The following is a 25,265-nucleotide window of genomic DNA, read 5'->3' on the forward strand; positions in this document are numbered from 1 at the left end:
CCTCAATGTGTCGTATTAAATTACAACTCTTTTTTTTTTAAATCCTCACCCAAAGATATTTTTCCATTGATTTTTTAGAGAGAGGAAAAGACAGAGAGAAATATCGATGTGACATCAATTGGTAGCCTCCTGCATGAGACCTGGCCAGGGCCAGGGTCAGGGCCAGGGAGGAGTTTGCAACAGAGGTATATTCCCTTGACTGGAATTGAACCCGGGACCCTTCGGTACACAGGCTGATGTCCTATCCACTGAGCCATAGCCAGCTAGGGCTAAATTACAACACTTAACAGCAACATAGCTGACACCAACCCTCACGCAATGATTACTTCAGTATGAAGCCTTCTTCCTTCCTGCCCCAACCTAATTGAAAGAGAATGCCAGACAGCTGTTAGCACAGTGCCACCCTCACCACTGATTACGGTGCAAGGTTCATTTCCGCTTTACAGGAACAAGAAAAGTTAGGTTGATATATATATCTGATGCCAGTCACAAATTAAATACATGTTTTTGCACCTGTCATAGAAGTAACTTGAACACATAACCAAAATAAGATGTCACATTACGTATATGGTAAAAATACAGATTATACGATTCAAGATTACTCTTGAAATACATTGTCTTTCTTCCATAAGCATTACAGTCCATCTGCAAATAATTTTTATTTTATTTTCAAAGTTGCTTTCTCCTCAGTAAAAAACAGGTACACAAACTGAGCTTTATTCGCCTCAGATATTATTAATGTATGCATCCATTTTAGTATTCTTAAGGAATATCAAAATACTAATGAACGTCACAAAGAAACTATATTTTTCAAGTGAACCTCTTGTGAAAAATGCTAAGTCGGAGAAATATATTTATTCAGAGTAATTATTAGCATTTTCTTGATATTTCTATGGCGCTCAAGATTTTGTGTGTGTGTTTTTTATTTAACAGAAGGAATATTTCCCAGGCCATATGTTTCTGACAAGAAGGTGAGATTTCCTTGGTCCTAGAATCTATCAGTGGAGACAGGCACAGCTGTGCCCATAGTATTCTGATATTCCGAATTACAGCTATATGACATTTATTTCCTATGCCATCTCCAAATCAACACGCATTGAATGGTCAAATGTTTCAAACACACGATTCTGAACTACAAAAAAATGTCCTCTCTCCCTCACAGCGCTTTTGGAGCTAAGCCTATTACAGTGATTGACCATCAATTTATTATTGCCAGCACTAAGTGGGGTGATTTTCACAAGTGTCTAGAGCCAACATATGTTGGGCAGGACAGTTTATTTTATTCTATATGCACTTTGGCTCCCTGGTGCCCAAGGCAGACAGCTGTCACTTACGGGCAGGCCTTCTGCTAACACTTTCTGTAATTCCTAAGGGGTTTCCCAGCCTATAATTAGACTTTCCAGCTGCCGCACTGGGCACTGCTGGGTGGAACGGAGAGTCTTCTGCTTTCCAGCATCCCCGAAAAAGTCCTCTTAAAGATGGTACTGCGGCAATAACACTGTTTGGAATTCAGCTCGGAGAGCAAATATGAATTCATTAACCACTTGCTCTGAACAGGTAGGTCTGTTCTACAAGGAGGGAGCTTTGTTTTAAATGAACTCTGAGCCAACCACATGAGTAGGGAATTGAGACTAAGCACAAAAAATGGGGAAGTGCAAAACAATACCAGAAACTTCCTAATTCAAAGGAGCTGAGAACATCCATACTGAGCCAGTTACAACAACTCTCGCAATTCTCTTTTCCAGGCAGCATCACCAAGATGAACTGAAATGCACAGCAAGAAGGAACTAAGAGAGCAGGCAAAAATCTGACCGTTTCAAAATCAAGGTCAAGAGTGCCAGAAAGAAGCGTGCAAGTCAGACAGCAGAGTGAGTAAAAAAGCAAAAGAGGAAGCAAACGTTAAATTCGACTAAGTCTTTAAAACAAAGAGGAGTCTGCTTTTTAAGAAAATGAAACATTTCTCAAATGCAGAGCCCCATCCACCGTGACCTCTCTGATTCTGGCCCAAGGATTCATGGAAACAAGTGCACAGAGCAGATTCTCTCAACAGAGAAGGACCTGCTGCAATTGCAGAGGGAGCCTGTGCGTGGGATCATCTTCAGCCTCAGGAGTCATCTTTCCCTGACTAGGAAGATGACTACAATAGTGAACTGTAACTCCACCTGCCCATAAAGCCAGCTCTGCCAAGAGCTGATAACTGATACAGGGATAAATGCTTTTACTAAAAATAGTCCCAGGTGTGACAGATGCTTCTGGTCTGCAGACCACACTCGTAGCCCAGTCCAGGGGTGCACAGTCACTCCATCTATGGGTGTGCTCCTCCTGGGCAATGCCACCGGCCACGACTGCAAATCACTGTGTTCCTCAACTTGAAAGAACAAGACAAAAACTAAGACTAAGGACTCATCTATTTTGTGGGTTTTGGAAATGGCAAAGTCAAGACAAACTTAAGATATCTGAAGGCAATATTTAAGGGATGGATGTAAGGACCAGCTCTCCCACCAAACTGACGACCCCCTCCCCCTAATTATTTCTCTCTTTTATTTTAAGAAAGCATTGAGGAATTCCTGTTCCTCTTACTCTTCTATTGACCAGTGAGAGAATTTCTCAAGCCAGAAATCACAGGTCAAGTAGAGACTAGGGTGTCCATGCTGCATGCTGGCACCTGACGTCATCAGTTGTTTTCCACATGACTTCTTCGATAAACTAATGTTTATTCCTTCCAGTACCAAACTCAAACAAGCAAATAAAAGTATTTTGATGGAAATAACTGTAAGTTTCCATACATTCCCACAAAATACATTCCTTAAACCAAAAATACATTCCCTTTTTCACAGCCCATGATTACATTGTTGTCATAGGTATCAGTTGGTATAAATTTGAAAAATTTAAACTCATTTTAATATTACCCAAAGCAGAACAATAAAACAAATCTGATTTTTTAACTCAGCAAAGTTTACATATTGATACTACTATACATATTTCTATTAACAGAGATAACCAAAAGTTAATTATTACATAAAATCTGCTGATGAGAATAGTTAAAACTAGATTATGGGAAGTTGCCAGTTGCCAATTAATTATACTCCAAAGAGCTACCAGCAAAATGATTATTGAGAGCTAAAAACCCTGTTTTCCACAGAAATGATGTCCTAAGTTATAGTTAGGCTTCAAGGGCTGGCCATAAAAGTCTTAAACCAGAATGCATATGAACCATATTTTTGTAGAATCCCTAAAGCCCACGTGACTCCTTGCAGCAAGCAGGGATTAGCTATGGGAGAGCAGGGCTGGGTACTGCTCTAAAAAAAGCAGATCAGTTTGTCTATTTGGTTAATGGCTCTACCACCAAACATTTCAAACAATGCTTGGCACAATTAGGCACTCAGTATTTGTAAGTAAGGGAATGAATGAATTAATTAATGAGAGGATGCACTGATTGCAATCTGAGAGTCTGATAGGTGAGGGTTTAGCACAATACCACAGGAAGAAATACTCAAAGCAGGGGAAGGAAAGAAAAGAGGAGAGAGGGACAGGTAGAGTTGCTCCATCAAATGTCCTTGGAATGGCTTAAATGCACTTAAAAAGGAGCAAGCATGGAAATGGAAAGATTTGAGCTTTTTCTTTTGATACAAATATCTCAAAAGTTAACAAGAATAAGCAGAAGCTCACTAAAAAGTGTCTGAACCCATTCGTTAAGCAAATTAGCAGGCAATCTGCTTGGCAAAGACATCAGCCTGGATGTGTGTCAAATGACTTCCCACAGCGAATTATTACAATAAAATTATAGGGTTGGTAAGAGAGAAAAATAGCAGGGAAAACGACTCGCACTAAGCTCTGAAGACAGGAAAACAAGACGAAAACAACAACAAATTCTCAACAGTTGTTTTTTTGGTGAAAGCACCACGCTCCCAGCGAAAACTGTCCATGTGGCACCGTGATGTGCAGGGCCCACTCATGGGTACAGAGGCAGACATGCCCGCGAATGTCTTCCCAAAGACTGTCAAACAGCTCAGAGCTTCAGTACAGTAAGAGGAAATGGGCTCTGAAGACACTCTTTCCTCTTCAGTCCTGTTCTTCTCCCACCCTTCGTCTCAAGTTACTCCTTGTATGTCCATGTCATTTTCCATTTTTCTCCATTTCAAAAACACTGAGGAAAATAGTCAGCTATCACCTATAACTGAGAATTGCTATCTATACCTCAATACATCAAGTGCCCAGTATATTAAAAGAGCAGAGGTTGGTTCCTCTAAACTTGCTGAACTCTTCCCAAAAGAAGCCACTGAAGCCACTAGCTCCAGCTCACCCCCCACCTTGGTCCCTCGGGGGCTCTGAGGAGCAATGCTGGGACCGCGTATGTCAGCGTCTCCTGCTGAGTTACTGAGGACCTCTCCCAGAAGTGACGCTGCGATCGGCTCACATTCATTCAGCTGTGAGGTCGGCCCAAACACAGGACAGTCTTTGTTTTTCCTTTGAAAGCATTTACCTTCTTTTTCCTACATGAGGAGTAGCTTGAGCTCAGTTATCACTGATCAATTTTCCTCCAGTAGTTACCCAGAACTACACACAGTTCAGTTTTCAAGGAAATACTCGAATGATGAATATCGTGATCTGTAATGTAGAGTTTTACACAAACGTTGGTGGGTACCAACCAATCCAAACCTAAAAGGTCTGCACAGAGCAAAGCAGTAAATGATGTTTAGGAGTGGGACTGTTCTTTCTTTTTATAAAAGTTTTAATTGATTTTAGAGAGAGGAAGGGAGAGAAAGAGAGGGAAGGGTAGAGAAAGAGAGAGATTTGTTGTTCCACTTATTTATGTATTCACTGGTTGATTCTTATATGTGCCCTGACCAGGGATGGAACCCGAAACCTTGGCATATCAAGACAATGCTCTAATCGACTGAGCTACCCAGCCAGGGTGGGATTGTTCTGTATTTGAAGCAAGTCCAGGATTTGTCCAGGATACCCTACTGCCGTGGTCGGCAAACCACGGCTCGCGAGCCACATGCAGCTCTTTGGTCCCTTGAATGTGGCTCTTCCACAAAATACCACGTGCGGGTGCGCACGTACAGTGCAATTGAAACTTTGTGGCCCATGCACAGAAGTCGGTATTTTGTGGAAGAGCCACACTCAAGGGGCCAAAGAGCCGCATGTGGCTCGCGGGCCGCGGTTTGCCGAGCCGCGGTTTGCCGAGCCGCAGTTTGCCGACCACTGCCCTACTGTATTTCCTGTTCCATAACATACTAATAACAATTCATAGTAATATACAATGTTTCAAAGGTGTCAAATGAAAGATGCTCCCAAAAGAAATATGATTCAAATCAAGGAGAAAATAAGGCCAAATAAACGAGGTCAGCAGATTTATTTCTGAGTTGCATAACGTGGATGTGTGTCAGAGTCATAGAGGATTAGTCTAGAAGAGACAACCAAGCTGCCGGCCACATAATAGAAGACGTGAGCCAGATCGGGGTGGCGAAGCACCTTCCTGCGAATTAAAATGTTCTGGTTAGAAAATGCCGAAGTATAATAATAGATTTTCCATATGAATATTATTGTATTACTGAGGTTACTGCCAATAAAAAAAAAAGAGAGATAAATATAAAATTGTTCTTCCATTTAAAAAATATCTTCTAAGAATTTAAACCCAATGTTTCCATGATCAAAATGCTAAAAGAATATCTAAAAATTTATGTGAGATCAGATTAAAAATAAAACAGGTTATTTTTTCATTTAAATTGATTTTGGAGAGAGGAGGGGAGAGAGGGAGAGAGAGAGAGGGAGAGGGAGAGAGGGAGGGAGGGAGAGAGAGAGAGAGAGAGAGAGAGAGAGAAAGAGAGAGAAATATCAATGTGTGAGAGAAACATTGATTGGTTGCCTCCTGCACACTCCCTAACCAGGGATCCAAACTGCAACCTAGGTATGTGCCGAGAGGGAATCCAACCTGCCACCTTCTGGTGTAAGGGATGGTGCTCCAACAAACTGGGCCACCCGGCCAGTGCAGTACCACTTTCAATTAGCCTTTCCCCAACTATGTTACACAGAATAACATTCTTATTCACCTCCATTACTTGGGGGAACAAAATAAGAAAATGCTGCACTAATTACCTTTGGTTTTATTTCTCTTCCAGGTCACTTCACTCATGCACCCCTTCCTCACCTCCCAAGGAAACTTCCACTCAGGATTTATAGACTGGGGGTAATATCTGCCAAACAACGGTGTCGTCGGCTTCGAGGTAACAGACGATCAGACTAGAGTAAAAGACCCACATGGGCAGAAATTGTTCCGGGTTTTGTTCTCTGCTATGTAGAAAAGTATCTGGCACATAGTAAGTAGTCAGGAAATATTTGGTGACTAAGTGAGTGAATGTAAATGACTAACTCAACCAGCACCTAAATATTATGTTGGTCATAAAATATTGAAATACTGACAACTAGTCTCAACATTAGCCATAAAAAACCTTAGTCATAATATGTAATATTAACAGTTGAAATTGTAACATGTAGCAAGAATGCAATTAAATGTTATCAAACTATGAGCTGTGGGAGGTTGTTTACAAAAGTTAAAGAGTTATCTTTGTGGAAGAGAAACATTTATCCCTTTAATGCCAAATAGATGTTTAGTTACAGAATATAATAAAAACAATGTCTATTAGGAGATACGATGGTGATCCAGATGCAAAAAGGTATTTGTCATGCACGTTATACTTAACAGACTATCTTTTAGAAACTTATATACTTCATTTTTTTGTACTCACTTTCAAAAACACTCAAGTGCAGTCATCAGCCTTTCAACATAAAATTTCATTAGAGTTCAAACCTTCAGAGCACACACCTATTCCCTTAATTTTTGACCATGTCTAATTTCAATGAGCTGATAAAATGAATAACTAAAATTGGGCTTAAAAGTCATCCTAATTGAAGCCAAATCTTAAACAATGAATTCATAACAAAGCAAACCAACAAACACAAAATAACAGACACGTTTTCCATTTTACTACAATGCACCATAAATCACATTATACAGACTATAACTTAATATTGAAAGAGAAGTAATACCAAGGACCTAGCATCAAAAAAACCATTGGGTTTAGCAAACAGGAATATACAGAATGAGTATTCCCATTAAAATCTTTCGCAAGGACGGACACATGTGTATCCTGAATGCACTATACAAGGGCCACGAATGCCCTGAAAAGCCATGGTTTCTGCACGTTTAGATTTCACAAACTGGTAAGCTGACATTATTGAACATGAGATGGTGTAGATTTGACTAGGGAAGCAAAAATTATCCATAATGACTTCCAAGTAGAAGCTACTCAGATATGGATCCCTGCAAGTTCTCCCGTTTCACTCCTTTGATTCCAGGCCAGCACAGTCTCCTCCTTATAAATTCTCCATTTCTTCCTCAGATTATTTAAGTTGGGGTTTTGTCAACTGAAACACTCCAAATTGAAAAAGGAATGATACTATAAATTACATTATATAAATTAGATATGTATAATATTGTTGCAAAATAAATGTAATTTTTCTCCATTTTAATTTTTGAAATATATCTAACTTTAAAATGTTTTCATAACTGCTGAAATGTTTTCATATAGCTTGTTAATTGACCTTTTTGAGAAGAATTGTCCAAGATCATGTTCTTACTATGTTTTTTAGTCTAAAAAAAAAAATATTTTCTTTAAAAATAAAAGACTTAATATTGCATAAGGAAGATCTGCATATCTCAATGAACTCATACTGGTATTTCCCAAATGACCAAAACACATGATGCTACAAAATCATGCATGGGTAACGTATTCATTCCAAATGTAAAAAAAAAATCAATAAATTTTAATGTAAGAGAGTATGAAAAGTTCATTATTATGGTTTCAAATCTCATAATGCATCTTTTCTTTAAGAAACTTGTCTTGCTCTAGCCGATTTGGCTCAGTGGATAGAGTGTCAGCCTGTGGATTGAAGGGTCCTGGGTTCTATTCCCTTCAGGGGCACATGCCTGGGTTGCAGTCTCGATCCCCAGTGGGGGGCCTGCAGGAGGTGGCCGATTGACAATTCTCTGTCATCATTGATGTTTCTATATCTCTCTCCCTCTCCCTTCCTCTCTGAAATCAATAAAAATATATTTTAAAAAACAGAAACTTGTCTCAATTTGGCATAGTACCAAACAAGAATATCCACAACTCTGAAAAAGCTATTAATGACTCCTTCCATTTCCAACTACATGTCTATGTAAGGCTGAGTTTTCTTAATATTTTCCAACCAAAACAGTGTTTCACAATATATTGAATACAGAAACAAATGTGAAAATCCAGCTGTTTCTATTAAGGCAGACATTAGGGATTGTAAAATATATGTCAATGCTATTCTTCTCAATAAATGTATTTTTTATTTTAGAAAACAGTTATTTTCAAAACAATATGTTGTTAACATATACAATGTTTATTGTTATTTTTAATGAATTAATAAATAAGTATTTAAGTTTAAAAAAATAAATAAAATAAAAGATTTAGCTTGGCTGGTGTGGCTCAGTGGTTCACTGTCGACCCATGAACCTGGAGGTCATGGTTTGATTCCAAGTTAGGGTACATGCCAGAGTTGCAGGCTCGATCCCCAGTGTAGGACATGCAGGAGCCAGCCAATCAGTGATTCTCTCTCATCATTGATGTTTCTCTCTCTCTATCCTCCCTTCCTCTCTGAAATCAATAAAAATATGTTTTAAAAAAGATTGAAAATAGCTTCCACCTTTATAATGCCCTACAAATATTTATGCATGTATATTAAATATATGATTTATATGAATATATGTATATTTAATTCACTTAAATATACATATATTCTCACAATAAACCTATGAAGCAGGTACTATTATTATTATTCCCAATTGAAGAAATTGAACATAAAGAGGTTACTTAACTTTTCTCTCATACAGTGATTGGCTGGGCTCTCTACTACTATATCATACTGCTAACAGCCACGTTCCTACTATCCTTAATTAACAAAAGATATTTTTGGCCATTTCTAAAATCTAAAAAAAAAAATATTTGGGCCATTTCCATTGGTCTTTTGCAGGAAACAAAACAGTTCCAGAAACCTCAGGGATTCTACTTTGCAAAAACATAACCTCATCTCCCTTGTTGATATCATGCTCTCCGGAACAAGCAAGAAGGCCACATTCTTATACCCCTACCACTCAGAAATTTAAGGCCACCTTCCCACTATCCACATGAAAGTCTTGGGGAGGATACATTCAACTGCCCAGGAACAGGGTCTGGACCACCTGCCTATCATTTTATCCTGGGAGCAGGCAACCTACACTGACAGTCCCAAGTAATCACAAGAAAGGCGTGAGGCGCAGTTCTCCAAAGCAATGGAGGAGTTCTGTGAGATCAATTGCCTAGCTTATTTCAGTTCTTCACTTTTAACCATTCATTGTAGGAAACCCAGTTTAACAGATATGCCCTGTTTCATTTCATTCAATTAAAAATGATATGCAAGAGCAGCCCAGTAACAAAATTCCCCTGTTCCATGCCCTTTCTTCCATTCGCTCCCCGCTGGGTCCAAGACCAGAGCCTGACAGGCCAGGGGGCGGCCTGCGCTGATGTTCTGCCTGAGACCCAGACAACCAAAGCAATGAGGAGTTAATCCCAGAGGGACACCATGGCCAATAAAACTTTCACAGGGACCTGATCCCGCTCTATGGACTGGCATTTCGCAATCAACTCTATAAAGTATTTGTAAAATCAATAATCACCCTTACAGTAACATAATGAGGTCAACTTTACTACAATTCCCATTTTGGATATAGTCATGCACATAAACTTCCCATAAACCCAGTTAGGCTAGTATTACCAGCCATACTATACAGGTAAAGAAGTGCAGGTTAAGAAACACTAGATAACTTGCCTGTGACTGCACTTTTAGTAAAAAGTGATTGAAATGGGATTAAATGTGCAGATTATATAATACAGAAATTATGTATGTAATAACAATACAAAACATATAAAATATATATCTTCTTAGAACTTAAAGGTTTTAGAGAGCACAGGCCTTCTAAATATTCTGTTATTATGCCCTAGCTGGTTTGGCTCAGTGGATGGAGTGTCGGCCTGTGGACTGAGGGGTCCCAGGTTCTATCCCGGTCAAGGGCACATGCCAGGGTTGCGGGCTCGGTCCCCAGTGTGGGGTGTGCAGGAGGCAGCCAATCAATGATTCTTTCTCATCATTGATGTTTTTATCTCTCTCTTCCTCTCTGAAATCAATAAAAAATATATTAAAAATAAATAATCTTGTTATTAGAGAAATCTAAATTGATATCTTCTCGAGCACTCAGTCAACTTCCCTGTATCAGGCGGATGCATTAAAATCATTGCAGTGTCCTCAGTACCCCCTCCAAGAAAACACCTTCTGTAGGAGAAACAGTCAATGCATATTTAATGCTTATGAGGGTTGTAATGATGCTGGTGTTTCTCCTGAAACGTTTTTCAACCCTATACCCTTTTCGCTATCAGATAAAGGAACTCCAAGAAACAAGACAGCTCTATCAGGCAATTCCATTTCACCAGAAAGCCATAAAAACAATTATCCATGTCATTACAGACTCTTTCAAAGGAGCTTCCAAACATCAAATTTGCTGATCCGGGCCTAAGACAGAATCCTGACTGCTCATGCTAAAGAATATAATAGCTTCAAATTGAGTAATGGTTGTTATCCTAAAGTCAGTGATCCAAATACAGACGGATCCCAAGAAGTGGACACCTGTGTGTCTCCTAAACCTATTCAGGTGGGTCATCAATATAAGTGGTTCACAAGGGATGATTGTGGATGGTGCAGGTCCCCGACCTTCAGTTAATAGAACATTTTCAAGCTGTCCTATTTGTTGGCGTTCTTTTACCTGATATCTTCTTTACCACTCAATCAACTCCCCTCTACTGATCACATTCAATGCATCACACTAATTTTAGAGCCTTATCCATGTATAAGTCACTATTAGCACAAGATGAAAAGCATAGACAAGAACTAAAATAAATTTAATATGAAAAGAGACCATTTAATTTCTCCAAGGTCTTCTGAGCACCGGAAGCTAGATAAAAACAACTTCTGGATCTCTACCCTCTAAAAGTCTACACATGATACTCAGACTTAGAGAAAAATTTAATTTCTTATAAAACTTCTTTTGGGATAAGAAAGTCTTCAAAACTAAGTTGTAAATGATGTTTCCAATAAGAAAACACAAATCTATCTTTATACCTATAATTTCCTACAGTAGTCCCAATGAAAAATTATCATTCATTTTCCTTTGATTAGAATGCATGCCTAATCAAAACCTCACTTACCTACTTGTCAATTCTGAAGAGCTCAGAATTAAAAACCAACCACACTTTGCAATTCCCAGTACTAAACACAGAGATTGAAAATGAGAGGTGTGCAAATTATTTCCCAAATTACCAGACAATGGAATATTCATTGGTAAGAAAAAAACCTTGTTTACCTTAGACTGCTAAAATTAGAAAGGAATGAAGGGGGCAGGCCAGAGAATATGTCTCAGAAAGTATTAACAATGTATAAGCATTAATTCTGGGGGAGGGGAACAATTACTATAATGAGCATAAAGTGTCCCAAGTCCCAGTTAATTGAAAATGACCAGAACCCAACTGTCACCCTGCAACGCATGGCTGAACCTCTTACTCAGTGAAGTAAGATTTTGGTCCCTCACACACACTAATTCTTTTCTGTCCCAAGAAGATCCTGTGGGCCATTTGGGCAAGATCATGTCTTCTCATCAGGAGTCTCACTGTTTAAGTCATACTTACAATTGAAACTTAAGTCACATTTAACAAAACCATACCCACTAAATAAAATGTTAAAGATTTATCAACAATTTTTGTTCATAAGTTCATGGGATTGTTTCACATTATATTTAAACTAAAGGCCCGATGCATGAAGATTCGTGCAAGAATGGGCTTTCCTTCCTCTGGTTGCCAGCACTGCCTTCACTCCAGCCCAGAGCTGCCTTTCTGCCTTCGCTCGGGCCCGGAGCCACCTTTCCGCCTTCCCACGCTGCCCAGAGGCCTGGAGCGGCTGGGGCAGTGTGGAATGCCTGCGTTGTCGCCATAGCCGCTTGGCACCTGCATATGCAAATTAACCTGCCATCTTTGTTGGGTTAGTTTGCATACTCACTCCTGATTGGCTGGTGGGTGTCCCAAAGGTGCGGTCAATTTGCATCTTTCTCTTTTATTAGTGTAGATACTTACTGAGCACCTATTATGCGCCTAGCACTATTCTAAGAGCTGGAGTCTATGGCAGTGAACAAAATAGATATAAGCCCTGTCCTCACAAAGCTGATATACTGGCTGAAGGAGACACGCAGCAAATGTAACTAAAATATGCAGTAATATGAAGAAACGTAAACCAGGAAGGGAAACAGGCAGTGTTAAACAGGGTGAGAGGTGGTGGGGGTGGATCGGCAAGGAGAAAGCTGTGGAAATCTTCGCTGGGGGAGAATATTTCAGGCTAGGGGACAGTACTGCATCTCAGAGGTGGAAGCATGACCCTGTGAAGGATGGGTATGGGAGTCATGAACCTGGGTTAAAGCATCCAGTCCTCACTAGTAAGAAATATACTATGGAATACAACAGATACAGATACGACAGAGACCAACATAATGCTGAATGAAAAAAAGCAAGCCACAGAAGGATATATATACAGCATACTATTTAAAGATTCTTAAACATTAAAAACAGTACCACAAACTTAGCAATATATAAGTAGTGATTTGGAAAGGGCTAAAGAAATTTTATGATCATGATAAACACAAATGCAGGGGTAGGTACAGTTGTGAAGGACTTGGGGGAGATAAGCAATTTGGGGTAATGTTTTAAGTTGACTAGAGGCCTGGTGCACGAAAGTCATGCACAGGGGTGGAGGGTTCCCTCAGCCCAGCCTGCACCCTCTCGCAATCTGGGACCCCTCGGGGGATGTCCAACTGCCACAGGGATCGGGCCTAAACCGGCAGTTGGACACTCCTCTCACAATCCGGGATGGCTGGCTCCTAACTGCTCACCTACCTGCCTGCCTAATTGCCCCTAATCACTCACCTGCCTGCCTGATTGCCCCTAACCACTGTGCCTGCCTGCCTGATCACCCCTAACCACTCTCCTGCCTGCCTGATTGACCCTAATCACTCTCCTGCCTGCCTGATCACCTCTAACCACTCGCCTGCCTGCCTCATAGTCCCTAACTGCTTCTGCCTCAGCCCCCGCCGCAGCAGCTTCATCTGGAAGGACATCCGGAAGGTCGTTCGGCTATCTGGTCTAATTAGCATATTATGCTTTTATTATTATAGAATTATTATAGATGTTGGGTATACAGCTGGTCATTATACTATTGTTTTACCTTTTCCTGGATCAGAAATACTTGGCACTATCTTTAAAAAAGATGCCTATCTCAGCATCCTCTGGTTTCTTACTTAACGATCCATGGGTCATTCTGGTGTTTATCTTTGAGTAAAAGACAAGACAGCACCGATATTTCTGTTCTACTTCAATCAAGAATATTTTACCACTGGTAGCATTACTTCTGCTATCATGAGGGGAGAGGGAGCAAATTAAAAGAATAAAAAAGCTGTCAGCCCTTCTCTGGCACTCAGAAACTACACATTAGAGCCTTCTATGGTTTGCACAGAAGAAAATATGGCAAATCTATGCTTAGCATTTTAAATTAAGCTGCCTGTCACAATTTTAAATACAGCCCCTTTTCTACACAGGAAGTAGGTATTTTTAGCAATGTCACCTTTGCTTCTCACTGTACTTCTTTAGAAAGAGAGAACACCATGGATAAAATATTTGTTTCATACCTCACCTGTGCTTCCAGTTTTCCCATGAGCATCCAGGCATCCCAGCTGTGCACGCCAGCTCTCCCACTTCCTTACTTTCCTCTTACTGCTCCTCCCGCAGCGTCTGCTCTATCCTCAGGATGAACTGGGTCAAGGGGTGAAAGGAAAGCTCGGAAGCAGAACTGGAGCATAAAAGGGGAACTTGGTACTATTCTCTGGGCTCCTCACTGTGAGGTCACCAACATCATTGCAACTAAATGCAGAGTTGCATGCCAAGCACAGTACCGCCTGGATGCTCAGTCACCCTGGCCACTGCTCCTTCTTGAAATACATTTTATCTCCCCTTTTCCTTTCTACTTTCCTCATTGGCAGGTTCCCTTCACTCTCCCTCTCTCTGGGAACTAATCTTCCAGGGCTTTAAGGACCATCTTATTTTAATGATTGTCTTGATGCTGAAGCTGAACCTCTCTGGCTTGCACACTCTTGCATGAAGGCTCCTGGACATCTCTCTTCCGATGTCCACACAGGACCCTCAGGCTTAGCTCTGACCTCTACACCACCATCAGCAACCCCCCATCACCCTGGGCCTCCTCAGGGGATGCCAGCCCAGAGACAGTACCCCAGGGGCCGTACCCCTCTCCCTTACCTCCCAAACCCAACAGCCTCCAACTGCCACATCTCAACATTTTTCAGTTGATTAATTTCCTCCCATCTCTACTATCACTTCTTTAGTTCAGACCACCCTTAATTCTTCTGTAATACGGCTACTGGCCACTGAGTACCTCTATGTGCAAAGGACTTACATACAGGGTTTGCTGAAAGAATTGGGTATATTGTAAAGTGTGATTACTTTTATAGAAAAGTAACGTTTTAAGGTTATTTCCTACAAAGCTAGACTGCCTTGGAGTCAGAATTTATTAATGAGTTTACTGATTCATTCATTCACTCAAAAAATGACTCAATAACAGTAATTTTAACTACAATTGATAGATTGTCTCTTAAAAAAGTAAATTCCTTGAATTACTACAAGAGCCATAGTAACTTTCCTAAAAATCACACTTGACCCTGTCATCCAACAAGGCAAAACTCTTCACTGGCCCCCACATCACCCTCAGGATGAAATGGATCTTGAGGCTTTGAAGTCCGACTTCACCTCCTCGAAGGCACATCTCATCATCCTCAAAGCTCCTTTCCCTTTGGCCTCTGTACATGTGCTCAATCACCTCAAACACCTCTCCACTAACCTCCTCCAGGCCCTATCAGGCCCTCTGCCTTCTCCATCATATGCTGACTCTAGGTCATCTTTCAGATCTTAGGTTGGACCGCTCCTCCCATGACCACACCCCAGGGTGTGGTAGGTGAGCTTCCCTTTTGCTCATTTAGTGCCCCAAGCCCCCTACCACAGCATATGTCATTGTGGATTGCAACTGTCAAGCAGGCAATTACTTACCTCTGTGCCCTGGGTGACAGGGAGCCCCATGAGAGTAGGCACTGCTGTTCATTTTGTCCACTGTGCTATCACCAACATCTGCACAGTGCTGGCTCTTTGTAAGTACTCAGGATATTCTCCATTATTACGAGAACGAATGAAGACAGGTGGGAGCAGAGCATGAAAGAAATCAGATGTTCCTTCCCCTAAGTGTTTGCCATTTTAACTCCCTAAAAATACTCTCAATTATTATCGTACGCATCTCCATAGCTCGAAAAGTGCTTTCACATCACAGTAACTCCGTAGCAAGTAGAAAGGGGTTGTTCCGCACATTTATATATGAATTTATGTCTCTGAGAGGTTCAGTGACTTCTTTTAGTCAAGTCACAAGTAAATTCATGCCTTTGAATATGTCTCTTCTGTGTGCCCATCAGATACTTAAAAAAAAAAAAGAATTGGGACACAAAGTTCTGGATTCTGGTTAACTAGACTTACAGTTGAGTGTGGGCTGGCTTCAGAGGCAAGTGCAGGTTTTGTAAGCACCGAAGCTTTTACTGTTTGGGAATATGCTCTAAGAAAAATATTATAAAGTTACAAATTCAAATTTAAGTACAAGCTTCATTAGTTTCATCTAAGTGAGATAGTACAAGAAATCAAACAAGAAGGAAGAGGATGTATATCCTAAGTAAAAATAATATCACAAGAAAGATAAGGTACAAGAAAAGGGAGGCAAGAGTAAAAACTATTTACTAAGCAGTCAACATGGGTCCATTGTAAGGCATTGTACTAGGCCAGTGGTCGGCAAACTCATTAGTCAACAGAGCCAAATGTTAACATTACAACGATTGAAATTTCTTTTGAGAGCCAAATTTTTTAAACTTAAACTATATAGGTAAGTACATTGTTATTAACTTAATTAGGGTACTCCTAAGGCTTAGGAAGAGCAACACTCAAGGGGACAAAGAACCGCATGTGGCTCGAGAGCCGCAGTTTGCCAACCACGGTACTAGGCCAAAGACACAAAGATGATTAAAGATGTGGTCCCTGCCCATTACTGCTTACCATCGAGAACTGATAGCACACTTGCAGAGAAGAAGGATGCAGACAAGAAGGACTTAATAAAATATTAAACATCCCCAAATGACAGTATCTAAAATAGCCCTCTATATGCATAGTCACTGTGACCTGGTCCTGCTCCAGGGCATTCAGCACTATCAGAAACCATATTTGTTTATATGTTCATTACCTGTGCCCTGTTAAAAATACAGGGTCCAGGAGAGCAGAGGCCTGGTTTGTCTTGTTCACTGCTGTAATCCTAGCACCAAGCAAGGTGCCAGGGTCACAAGCATTCCACACACATTTGTGGAATGAGCTAATAAAAGGAGAAAGGAATGAACAAAGAAATAGAACTTTACAAAAGTGCAAAGTAGCATGTTTGGCACATTGTCATCAGTTGTCTGAAGATGGTTAAATAACTCCTGAGTCTTGCTGGCTCTCTCTACCAAGATGGGGGGTACCCTGTATTGCAACTGTAGCACCAAGGACTAGAAGCTCCCTCAGGAATCATCTTAGAATCCTAAGGAATTTAAATGTGAACTACAAGTGACCTTGGTTTTGTCTTGCAGCCCTTACATATGGCTTATGTGAGATGTGTAACCTTCTTGAATATGAGTGTAGGGGAAAAAAAAGCTAACGAATTTTATAATGTAATCTGACCATTTATCCTTTATTATCACTAGAATAATAACATCTATAAAGAAAACAATGCTTCTAATCATTTTAAGTTTCATGAATATAAGTTAAGAACGTCCTAATATCTTGAGAACATCTACAAGATCTGAATGGCTCAGTCTGATCCGATCAGCAGAATCACATTACTCAGAGAGCAGCCTTTCTTCACTATCTGATTTTCCCCATTTTTCTATCATCAATCATAAGAAAACTAACTCCAACTGAAGATGTATTAAGAGTCATGTATTTTTACTCAGATTCTCATTTAATACTCCTGACCTTTGTGCTACATAATTACTATCATTCCTATTTAATAGATAATAAAGCTATCCCTTAATCCTACTTCCTTTACCTTTTAAATTTTACAAGATTTCTTAGGACCACAAAAGTGGTAAGTAGTGAACCAGCCAGAATGAAACCAGGTTTTCTCAATCCAAGGTCAGGACTCGTTCCTACATCAAGACTAATTCCCATAGCTAAACATTCTCTCAAAAATTAGTACTCCTTACTCACAGCGGATTATCTTTCCAGATTATATGTATACCAGACAATAGCCAGGAAGCTGAAAAGTCATTAAGATAAGACCCCTTAAAACAGCACATCCCAAAATTTGGTCCAGGGACCACTTGTAGCAAAATGTCTTGACCCAACTCCAGGCCTATTAATTGAGAGCTGTAGATAGGCCCCTAGAAATTGCTTTTTGATACAGTAGTTCCCCAGGTGATTCTGTTGCATATGGAAATTTGAAAACCACTGTGGTTAATTCTTTGCAAACCTCTACTATAGTTATTTAGAGATTCAAAACCTGTATTCTTATTAAGGATCATCTTTTGGATTATGGAGCTTGTGACAGAATGTCGTGAGTGAGAATTTATCTTTGGAGTTTCACAGTTCCTTCCAATAGGTCCCAAGGTGCAAGCAAAGTAGGTAAACAACATTACCGGCTGAAATGAGAAAACATTTACTACGGGTGCACTCTCATTACACACTGCTCCAGATGTCTCTGAATATATAGGTCTCATTTCAACCTTGAGGTTGGCATCATCATTAGCACTTCACAGCTGGGGGACCTTGTCCTAGCTGAAGGTTAGCAGATGTTTCCATCTATATCTTCTCTAACTCACATTTTCTTTACCCTACAAAACAGCTCCTCCCCATGAGTTACTGCTATCTAGACTTCAAAAATCAAGGAGGAAGACTTTCTAAATGTCTTGAGCAGACAAATTAGCCAATCCCTACTTTTCCAACCCTATACTTAGTCCACTAAAAGTATTCCTCTTACAGCTAATAAAAGTCATCACCTAACAGTACAAAATTATGGGATAAAATAGACAAAAATCAAGAATTCTCTATAATGTAATTCCAAAAACTCTCTATTATCTCTGTATTGTGAGCAACTCTAGAAACAAGTTACATAAAAGCAAGCACTTCACAGGCCCAGTCTTAAGCGCATAGACTCCATAACAGAAGTCTAGGAGCACCATTCTAGTTAGCACCACCTTAGGATTACAAAGTTATTTTCCTCAGCTGCATAAATATATGGAAAATAAGACTGGATTCAAGTAAACTTAAGATCAGTCGAAACCATGTGCTTATCAGTAACATAACCGAGTGGCCCACATCCCCAGAGAATCTGCATGAAATCTGTGAACTGATTTGTTAGCTCTCTATTGCTGAGGACAAAGGAAGGGTTCAGAATTCAGAACATGACCAAGAGAAATGTAACTTCTTCTATCTCTGGGAGCCCTGTATCCCCACACCTCCCAAACTACCCCAGACTCTGGAATGGCTTGACTCTGAATCCAGAGTTTAGCTCAGTCCCAGGCTGTGGTGTCTGCTGCCCTTTGGGGCATGCTGGGACACATGTGTGAAGCAGTGGGCAGCTGGGACCTCAAGGTCAGACTGTGCTCAGGGAGGTCAGCCCTCTGTGAAGGGACTCTGCATTGAAGTTTAAATTAGGAAATATATGAGTCCAGGCTGTTTTAGTTCATTAAAACTAAGTATTCACACACAACTGTGAGATGTACACAACTATCATTAGAGATTTTAATTTTGCTAAGCTGTCCTGTTTCACCACAGCCCTCGGATGTGTGTGCTAGAAGACAATGATGAAAAGTGCAGGCAGTAAGTATGGGGAGGAGGAGGGGCTAGAGGACAAGGCTTCAGATAACCATCATGGCTAAGGTCATGATCCTTCACCAGTGCTGTGCAGGACTGAAAGAAAAGATTCCCCATTAAAAATAACAGTGCTGACATATAGCTGCATACATTAAAAGGCTTTCCCAGGACATACTGTTACATAAAAAAGAAAATGGTTACATACTAATATTTCAACTAGAGGTCAACTCATGTAAAATATTATGTACCTATCTATGCATCTATACATATACAAAATAAAGCTACTGCTATTTATAGGCACTTATGCTTAGTGTTTTGCAAGTTTCATAATCATCTCATCCTCATAGCCTTGAGATTTAAGCATTATGGCCATTTTATAAATAAGCAAATAGACTCAAGGAAGTTAAGAGTCTTGACCCATGTCACATAGCTACTAAATAGTGAGCCTGGGAGCCCCACTTGGGTCTGACTCCAAGATGCACAACAATACATTATACATTCAGAGAGGTAGTTTTATGAAGATATTTGCCAAAAATATTAACAGTAGCTATCTCCAGATGATGAGATTTCTTTTTGTTTTATAGTATTATTAGAATATATTTTAGAGCAGGCATGCATTATTTTTAATATCTGAAATAATGAGAATGTTTTAATTGGAAGGATAAATAAGAGTAAGAACGAAAATCTCTCCGGCTTTTGTATATTTTATCTCCTACTCCGAACAGTCCAAAGTAATATGCAATCTTCAACCAAATATGACCACAAAAAATATGTCATGAGTTGCCAAATATCAATCACTGAAAGGAAAACCATAACATTCAATATCTGAACATTTTTGGATATCAATTAACAAAAACCATCTGTCTCCAGACTCCTATTCTTTTAATACATCCTACCTTCTCACCAGATATTCTTCTTCCCTACTCAGCTACTTTCAATGGCTCCCCACTATAGAGGAAAATCCAAAATATCCCTTAGTCTCATATACAGTACAAAAACCTTCCATAATCAGACTCCCTTCTTAGTCTCATCTGCTCCTCCCCATGATAAAGGCTGCATTCCAGCTAAATTTAGGCCTCTTGACTTCTGGAATGACTAATATCTATCAAAGTCCAACCATATTCCAAGGAACACAACGGAAAAGTCAAAATGGAAAATGAAGATCACTCAATAGATTTTTCCCATAAAGAGATGCACATAAAAATATAATTAATAATATATGGACTGGGCCATGTAAATAAGCAAGGAACATTATAAAGCATTTCTGAAAAAATGTGCATAGCCAAATGACAAGTCATATTTCATACAATTCATGGAACCATTAATTGCAAGTGCTAACATATTATGTAGCACTCTGCCAATTAAGCTATGACTTATACATTGGAGTTTTTATTTTCTAATTCTTTAAAGAATTCTTTTAGATTTATTTAGGTTTATTCTTTTTTTGTTGTTGTTATTAATCCTCACCTTTGAGGATATGTTTTCCATTGCTTTTCAGAAAGAGTAAAAGAAAAGGAGGGTGAGGGAGAGAGAGAGAAAAATATTGATGTGAGAGAAACACATGGATTGGTTGCCTCCTGCACATACCCCGACTGGGGGTGGGTAGCAAACCTGCAACCCAGGTATGTGCCCTGATCAGGAATTGAAACATGACCTGCTGGTTCATAGGTCGACACTCAACCACTGAGCCACACCAACCCAGCCAATTCTCTAATTTTTGATGCACATTCCTAATCAATGAATTCAGTTGGCAGCTTTCTCTCTGCCACATGGCTGTGAGCAACCGTGAGACATATCCCAATTTCAGAGATCTTAAAATGTGAAAAAAGGGTTCTTTTAAAAATAATGAAAGTTGTTAAAATAATTTTTATAACACACACACAAAATAAAACTGTTTGAAAATATAAACACTATATATCCTCCTATATAATAAAAGGCTAATATGCAAATCGACCAAATGGTGGAACGACCAGTCGCTATGATGCGCACTGACCACCAGGGGGCAGATGCTCAATGCAGGAGCTGCCCCCTGGTGGTCAGTGCGCTCCCACAGGGGGAACACTGCTCAGCCAGAGAAACCCTGAGCCCGGCTCACAGCTGGGTGAACACAAAGGCGGTGGCGGGAGCCTCTCCCACCTTCGAGGCAGCGCTAAGGATGTCCCACTGCAGGCTTAGGCCCAAGGAGGGCTCCTGGACTGCGAGAGGGCGCAGGCCAGGCTGAAGGACTCCCCCTGCCCCCCCGACCCAGTGCACGAATCTCATGCACTGGGGCCTCTAATATAAAAATAACTAAAGAAGAGAGATCTACAACAAAATTTTGTTTTCTCTTTTTAGTTCAACATCAAGATCAATATTATCACCTAGCTCTAATCTATTTTCAGCTTTTGTCACACTCCAGTCTGATCCCTCCTCTTCTGAGTAGTCCCTCTACACTGATGTCCTCCATGGCACCAATTACAGCTGGCAGGAAAGGAAGCAGGCGGCCTGCAGAGCTCCCTTCAAAAAAGCCTTTCTTTTTTCCTCTCGGTACCTGCAGCATTCTCTTCTCTGATTTGGCAAAACCTGCAGAACCTACCTCATTTGAGCTATGGACCAAGTAGCAAGCTTGTAATGGAGAGGATGGTGCCATTAAAAATAATGACTACATTCATGAGTCCAGTAATTCTCATTTTTAAAATAAAGCAGCAGTGCTTTTAAAGCCTTTTCAAATGTTTGTTGTTTTGTTTTGTTTTTTTTGTAGTGAAGGGTAAGCCACTTAAAGGCCTCATTTTTTTATTCATTTCCTTAAATATTTACTCAACACTGTGTTTAGACCTGTACTTGGTTTGGGGATGAAACTCCAAGAGAAATAAGTTCCTACTCACATCAAGCAATCACTCCATGTAACTGAGAGAAAAACAGATGCATGAGACAGGTTAAATATCATGTTTTGTTATCTAGATCTATTATAGACCTTTCTGCTTCTTTTGCTTTTTTTTTTAAGTTTGTAAGAAAGGGCTATAAGAACAATTTATCAAAATGTCAGCAATCTAAAAATTAAGTTGTCAGCTTTTTCTCTGTACTGCAAATTACGAAAGAATTAGGGGTTTGGTGCTAATAGAAGCTTACGATTCTAAAGTGTGCAATTTAACCAGTCATCACCAGCCAGGTCTAAAAATGCAGTTACAGAAGACATTTCAACCGAGTGTTCTGCAGTTCTGGTACCTAATTTCAACTTCTCTTTTGATGCCATTCTTCCTATTTCCCTCTTCCCTTTACTTTGGAAATGTGTTCTGGAATAGCTACAGAGTTATATAAGAACTGCCAGAGCTCCTATACATAAAACACTCACATGAAAAAATGACAGTCATCTTACCAAGGAGGCACAGAAAAGCCAGTGAGAGCTGCAGCTATTCTGTGGTTCTTCCTTTATGCTTCCATCACATTAAGTTCAGAAGCCAAAGCATAAAATGTGCTTCATAGTTTCAGAACTTCAGACTTCCTCATAATTTATTCATCACTAATCTGGATGAAAAGTGTCTGTGATCATCTCTGCTCTCGAATTCTAAGTTAGGAATAAAATGCTAAACTGTGAAACATTTTGCAAATAAAACAAAAAAGTAAATAGAAATAAACTACCCCAAATCACTGTAGGTATCTTCTAAACTTGTGAAATCTGTAGGTTTTTCCACTTTTTCACAATTGCCAACTGCAATCATATCACTTGAAAAGAAATCAGAAAGAACACTGCCTACCCAGAAAATAAACCATCATGACAAGCACTTAAAAAAGACAACATCAATAATCTAAATCAAGAATTTAGCAAGAATGCTATTTTGGTTCAAAGACTTGTAAGAAATATATTGCCCCTATGCATAAAAACATATATAGAGTCATTCCTGTTCACTAAGAAAAATTTTAAATGGCCTTTTAAAAAAAAAATACAGCGTTTTCATCAAAAAAGGGATAGTTAAGTATTTCTACTATTGCACCAAAAAACCCCTTCTTCCTTTATCTATGAAACACATTTTCCCATTCATTCATGTCTACCTTCCAATTCTCTAAACAATACCTTATAGCGTGGTTCAACTTGAGAAAGGCGAGTCTCATTCATTTATCAGGCAAAGTTAAAGCCAGCAAGAAGCTTCCGACCATCTGGTTTTGCCTGCCCCACCCTTGTTTCCTTTGAGCCATAGTGATGTCACAACACGGGGCAGGGCAATGACTTCACGGCTCCAGTCTTTGCTTGTGAGCACATAATTCTTTGCAGCCAAGGCAAATCGAATGACAGCAGAACCCTCCAGGAGCATCTGATGTATTCCCAACAAATTAGCACTTAGCTAGCCTTTTGAAAGAAATCCATGCAGCAATGGCACCATTAAAGCTCTCTCTACATGAAGTGGTGCTAAAGACAAATTGACTCATGGTTTTCAGTGCAAGTCTGTAATTTCTATAGTAAGTCATAACAAAGCTGACATTCAGAGGGACACTGTGGTTGGATACTTGGAAGACACTATGGAAACTAAAAATGACCTAGGTAGTTGAACATTTAAGAAACCTCTCTCTGCAGTGGAGTCAAATTTTCATAGAAAAGAACCATGTACTTGTTTCTAGCCCATTCTCAGAGTTCTATCTTACTGGCGAGGATATGAATTCTAATTTGTGAATTTTAGGACTTTCTTAAAGCACTAACTTAAAAGACAAATATTTATTTTACAGCATGTAGGAAAATCTCTTGGACAGCATGTTCTGACATATTTAACCCAACATACTTAACCCAATCCAGAAGGATTCCCAAAATAATGACAATACCATATCTCTCAGTACATGAAGGCTTGCCTCTCTTCTACCTGGGTGGTCCCTCAATACATCTGACCAAACAATCTAATCAAGTAAAAAAAAAAAAAAAAAAAAAAATCCCTGATCTCCTATTGCAAAACAATTCAAAGTTGGCCAAAGTCCAAACACTGTACAAGAATCGACAAAAAAAAAGGCTTTTAATCTAAATTGCTTATGTGTAGAAGAAATCACTTAAACATTAAAGATAAATATTTCAGAGACACTGACCTTTGACCTGTACCTTCACCTAAAAGGGATTTACAAATTAAAGTGGCACTCTTCTTATTATTGATATACCATTCAAAAAAACATGCTCTATTTTGCAAATAAATTTATTTGCCTGAAGTATAGATAAACTTTATGCAGTAACCTGTGCATTTTATATTTCCCTTTTCTAAACCATCAGAAAATGATAATGCAAGTAAGACGGTATTTAGTATTCCGCTGTTTTATTTTTATCAATGCCTTCTGAAATTAACAGTCACACTTCTCAATTTAGAATTTATTTCTTCTCACAATAACTTTGTTACTCCAACAACAGTTTTAAAAGTTTGATGCCAAAATAACATGCATTTTTTTTTAAACCTTGTCTCAGCCAAGACATAAATCACCTCCCATTCCCCAGAGCTCACTCAGGCCTGGTGTGCTCCCTTTTCTTAATAGGGCATTTCTGCTTAATTTGCTCTAATAGATGTTACGTCCAGGGTTCCCAGATATAAGTGGAGTCTAATCTTTTTAGTTTCCTTAAGACTTTAAAAGTCAGTGTAAAATTTAAAAAGAGGGTTTTTAACACAGTGTGATGACTCTTCCACTGGGAAAGTTAACACTAGCAAGGAAAACTCCACCGCACCTGGTCGCCTCAGGGAGCCTAAAAATGGGCTCCCAAAAAGCACAGGCAGGAAATCTGCAAAAGCAATTCCACGAGGCAAATGTAAAAAAAAAAAAAAAAAAAAAAAAGCTGAAACACCAACTTAAACACGTAATGGAAGCACTGCATGAGCAGGACTGCCTGGCCCTCTCAGGGTTTGTCCGCCCAGCCTCCAGGAGTAATGAATAACACATGTTTTCTTTATCATTCTATTCCGCAATAATCTCTTCCCAACTTTAACCCGGGACTTCAGCTGGAGGAGAAAAAACCCTAGAAAACTTTGGATCCCTAAATTAAAAAAAAAAAAAACAACAACAAAAAAAACGGAAAGGAAACAACGCTCCCACTGCAAAGGACCACAGTTACAATTTACTGGGTAACCACACCCACCGCATTGCAGAAGCCATGAACTTGATGGGGGGGGGGGGTGAAAGGGGGAGGCGGGAAGAGGGAGGGGAAGAAGTAGAGCGAGA

General features: G+C 39.7%; 1 protein-coding gene across 26 annotated transcripts in view; it reads right to left on the minus strand.

Annotated features, from left to right (window-relative positions):
- EPB41L3 (erythrocyte membrane protein band 4.1 like 3) overlaps positions 1–25,265 on the minus strand; it is a 213,553-nt gene that overhangs the window by 106,572 nt on the left and 81,716 nt on the right. The window lies entirely within an intron of this gene.

The sequence above is a fragment of the Myotis yumanensis genome, unplaced genomic scaffold (assembly GCF_028538775.1).
Source record: "Myotis yumanensis isolate MYYU_CA2020_CCGP unplaced genomic scaffold, mMyoYum1.0.hap1 SCAF_7, whole genome shotgun sequence".
Classification (NCBI taxonomy): Eukaryota; Metazoa; Chordata; class Mammalia; order Chiroptera; family Vespertilionidae; genus Myotis; species Myotis yumanensis.